General features: G+C 52.2%; 1 non-coding gene across 1 annotated transcript in view; it reads right to left on the bottom strand.

The window, feature by feature from the left end:
- LOC124573924 overlaps positions 1-52 on the bottom strand; it is a 1,910-nt gene extending 1,858 nt beyond the window's left edge. Inside the window, exon 1 of the ribosomal RNA XR_006972243.1 lies at positions 1-52. This exon is cut by the window's left edge and continues 1,858 nt beyond it. This is a non-coding gene — a ribosomal RNA (small subunit ribosomal RNA).
- Positions 53-5,000: the final 4,948 nt, after the last annotated feature.

Here is a 5,000-nt window from a genome sequence, read left to right on the forward strand (position 1 = left end):
ATGGCTTAATCTTTGAGACAAGCATATGACTACTGGCAGGATCAACCAGGGAGCTGCGTCAACTAGAGCTGAGCAGCCGGCCGCCCGGGAGTGTGTCCCGGGGGCCCGCGCGAACACGCAAGCGTCCGCTCAATTATTCTGCAAACAGGAGGAGGCTGAGCTCCCCTGCACAATACACCTCGAAACCCTCTCAGGTCCCGGCGGCGCGCAGCGCCGTCCTAAGTACTTGGTCGGGTTCGAGAGAGGCGCAATCGCCCGGAGTTTGGCGAGTAGACGCTTTAGGTGCGACCACCCGTGCTCCCAACTGAGCTTGCCGCTGCCGACAGAGGCCCGGGAGCGTGCTGTCGTGGCATTGCCGGCGGGAGACAACACGCGCCACCTACGGTGACCGGCAGCTCCAACGCCAGCGCCACAGAAGGACAAAAGCCCCACTTGGGTACCGAAGCGAACTCTCCCAGCACAGCGCACGCGCCAACACGTCCGCACAGCTGCGATACAAACCACCTGCGAGAACCGCAGAGGCGACCGAGCAGCAGACGGCGTCGCGGCGCCGAGCGCCGGGCGGCGGCGCATCCTCAGCGCACACAGTCCTCAATCGGACCAGCACACTGCAGATGTCCACCGCGCTTCGCACCGGGCCCGCGAGGACCTACTTTGGCCGCACGGCGCCGCGTGCAGGGTGCGCCGGCGCGCAGCTGCGCCGCCTGCCGCCTCCGTCGGCCGGCGCGCCTGCCACTGGCCGCCCCCACCAGCCGGCTGTAGCGCGTGCGCCCACGCACCGCGCGGCCAGCACGCCGGGAGGCCCCCCCTCACCGGCCGGGGACGGTCCCACCCAGCCACCGCCGCGTATCGCTTCACACCCAGATGCCATTCACGTTCGTGGGCATGGTGGGTATCGCTGGAACAACCGGTTGGTAGCTCAACCGATCGTCGCCATCACTGATTCACCTCTAGCGAGAACAACCGCACCACAACGGTTTACCAGTTGTTCATTTGCATAACGTCACCAGCAAACGTAGGCGTCCATCGCCATTTGCAAATTCAACGATTGTTGCATGCCTGTGTCAGGTGTCACGACACACTATGTCTGCCCACATACACGCAACAACATGTGCACGCTTCGCGAACACGTGGAAGGTGGCCCCCGTACGTATGCGATGTCCATTGCGCGAACGACTGTCAACCGGCCTCTGTCGCATGTCGCAGATGTGGAACGCAGTGCACCATGCTATCACGGTGTGTGAGAAGAGACGACTACGTCTGACAACACGCGCCACTACATCAACAGACGGCTCATGCTGATCGCCATCCAGGGCATACCACACTGCAATCCAGCTCTTATAGGGAGACGACACGTAGCTGAGTGCACAACATTTGGACCGCATGGTTCGCCGTTGTTGGCGCAGTCGTTGTACGGTCACATGTACCACGATGTATCATTCAGTACATGAGGACCAATGTGCAGTACAGTGTGTGATTTGGACGTACAACATCAGCGGACAGTTGACACAGGCCGTACCACAGCGTAGGCTAAGTGCTTCGCACATGCGAATGCCAATGAACAACTGCAAATGCCAATGAACAACTGCAAAGGGCATTGAGCATGTACGTCCTGCTGCCATCCACATTACAGTGTATAGCTGCAAGGTGTTTAACATGAAGCGATACACTGGGGACCGGGCAGTGCGAGTAGCAAACTATATTGCGGGGGTTGCAGTTAGGCAACACTACACTAATTTAACGCGTCGTATGACAATTACAGAGCAGGTTAAGGCCCAACGTGTGTTGGGTTAAGGCCCAACGTGTGTTGGGTTAAGGCCCAACGTGTGTTGGGTTAAGGCCCAACGTGTGTTGGGTTAAGGCCCAACGTGTGTTGGGTTAAGGCCCAACGTGTGTTGGGTTAAGGCCCAACGTGTGTTGGGTTAAGGCCCAACGTGTGTTGGGTTAAGGCCCAACGTGTGTTGGGTTAAGGCCCAACGTGTGTTGGGTTAAGGCCCAACGTGTGTTGGGTTAAGGCCCAACGTGTGTTGGGTTAAGGCCCAACGTGTGTTGGGTTAAGGCCCAACGTGTGTTGGGTTACGTTAAGGGGCAATGTGGGTTACGTTAAGGGGCAATGTGGGTTACGTTAAGGGGCAATGTGGGTTACGTTACGGCGCAATATAGGTTACGTTACGGCGCAATATAGGTTACGTTAAGGCGCAATATCGGTTACGTTAAGGCGCAATACAGGTTACGTTAAGGCGCAATACAGGTTACGTTAAGGCGCAATACAGGTTACGTTAAGGCGCAATACAGGTTACGTTAAGGCGCAATACAGGTTACGTTAAGGCGCAATACAGGTTACGTTAAGGCGCAATACAGGTTACGTTAAGGCGCAATGCAGGTTACGTTAAGGCGCAATGCAGGTTACGTTAAGGCGCAATACAGGTTACGTTAAGGCGCAATACAGGTTACGTTAAGGCGCAATACAGGTTACGTTAAGGCGCAATACAGGTTACGTTAAGGCGCAATACAGGTTACGTTAAGGCGCAATACAGGTTACGTTAAGGCGCAATACAGGTTACGTTAAGGCGCAATACAGGTTACGTTAAGGCGCAATACAGGTTACGTTAAGGCGCAATACAGGTTACGTTAAGGCGCAATACAGGTTACGTTAAGGCGCAATACAGGTTACGTTAAGGCGCAATACAGGTTACGTTAAGGCGCAATACAGGTTACGTTAAGGCGCAATACAGGTTACGTTAAGGCGCAATACAGGTTACGTTAAGGCGCAATACAGGTTACGTTAAGGCGCAATACAGGTTACGTTAAGGCGCAATACAGGTTACGTTAAGGCGCAATACAGGTTACGTTAAGGCGCAATACAGGTTAGGTTAAGGCGCAATACAGGTTAGGTTAAGGCGCAATACAGGTTAGGTTAAGGTACGACATAGGTTAGGTTAAGGTACGACATAGGTTAGGTTAAGGTACGACATAGGTTAGGTTAAGGTACGACATAGGTTAGGTTAAGGTACGACATAGGTTAGGTTAAGGTACGACATAGGTTAGGTTAAGGTACGACATAGGTTAGGTTAAGGTACGACATAGGTTAGGTTAAGGTACGACATAGGTTAGGTTAAGGTACGACATAGGTTAGGTTAAGGTACGACATAGGTTAGGTTAAGGTACGACATAGGTTAGGTTAAGGTACGACATAGGTTAGGTTAAGGTACGACATAGGTTAGGTTAAGGTACGACATAGGTTAGGTTAAGGTACGACATAGGTTAGGTTAAGGTACGACATAGGTTAGGTTAAGGTACGACATAGGTTAGGTTAAGGTACGACATAGGTTAGGTTAAGGTACGACATAGGTTAGGTTAAGGTACGACATAGGTTAGGTTAAGGTACGACATAGGTTAGGTTAAGGTACGACATAGGTTAGGTTAAGGTACGACATAGGTTAGGTTAAGGTACGACATAGGTTAGGTTAAGGTACGACATAGGTTAGGTTAAGGTACGACATAGGTTAGGTTAAGGTACGACATAGGTTAGGTTAAGGTACGACATAGGTTAGGTTAAGGTACGACATAGGTTAGGTTAAGGTACGACATAGGTTAGGTTAAGGTACGACATAGGTTAGGTTACGGTACGACATAGGTTAGGTTACGGTACGACATAGGTTAGGTTACGGTACGACATAGGTTAGGTTACGGTACGACATAGGTTAGGTTACGGTACGACATAGGTTAGGTTACGGTACGACATAGGTTAGGTTACGGTACGACATAGGTTAGGTTACGGTACGACATAGGTTAGGTTACGGTACGATATAGGTTAGGTTACGGTACGATATAGGTTAGGTTAAGGTACACATTGTTGTAAGGAAAGGTTTAATGGGGGGCGGGGCGGGGCGGCCGGTTTGTTGATTGTGATTATAGTAAGTGGATGCCTGCGGCATCATCTGATTTGCCACGTCAGGATGCACCTTTGGCTCATGACAGGCGGCGCTCTCATTCCATGCTTGTGGCAGACCTGTGTCTTTCATTCCTGCCATTGTTTGTGTGCTGTGAGAGGAGGCAGTATTGTGATGTTGGGTGCACCCCTGTGTAGGACATGTGTGGGTGTTGGTGGCTTGGCTGAGCAATGGTGGTTGTCGGGTGGGTGGGATATTCTGTTTTCTGAGTGGACCTCCCAGTCTGGTTATGACAGTGTGGATTGTCTAATGTGGCGGAGAGGATGCACTGGGTGTTGTTCCATGCTGGTGCTTACATATTGTCTGTGTGCGTGTTACAGGCAGAGAGTAGTGCGTGATAAGGGTGTGTGGCTGACGTGTGGTTGTGATTGTGAGCAGAGTCTTTCAGCATGTATACGGACAGTTGTATACATTATCTGTATTCTGATGGCTCTATCTATTACTAATCAGCGCCGTGTATACGTTTAATCCGGTTCCAGTCGAAACTGTTGTATCTCTGTACATTAGTGACACGGCGAGCCCGCTATGTAGTTACTCGTCTCGGCAGCTTCCACCGGTGTATGGCAAATGATTATAAGGAATCAGTCTAGTCGTCAATACCGATGGTGTGACGTCACATGTCTGGGGTGGGGGACGCTGCGCCCTTCCGGTGGGTCATGGCCTAGAAAGACTCTTCCCACGCAGGGGGGCGTGGACTGTCATTGACTCTTCCAGGTAATATACTTGCCGTACGTTCTTGCGACTGCGAGTGCAACGCTCACCGGTACCGACATGGATGGAGCGCCTCCTAGCTGACCGCTCAGCATCGGCATTCGTACAGAGAGCAACGCGGTCGCGTCTCTAGCTCGTAACTGGTACAGCCCGCAGCTCATGTATAGGGACAGCGGGAATGTCGCATATTGGAGATAACTCTTCATGAAACGCATGTTATAGGGGTGGATTGCACATTGCGACTGCGGGAAAAGTCCGCCGTTCATCCGCTGGAGTTGCGAGTTGGGCGGTTGGAGTGGGGCGCAGGTGGAGTGATTGCCGGTCCACGATTTCGTG

The sequence above is a fragment of the Schistocerca americana genome, unplaced genomic scaffold (genome assembly GCF_021461395.2).
Source record: "Schistocerca americana isolate TAMUIC-IGC-003095 unplaced genomic scaffold, iqSchAmer2.1 HiC_scaffold_198, whole genome shotgun sequence".
NCBI classification, from domain to species: Eukaryota; Metazoa; Arthropoda; class Insecta; order Orthoptera; family Acrididae; genus Schistocerca; species Schistocerca americana.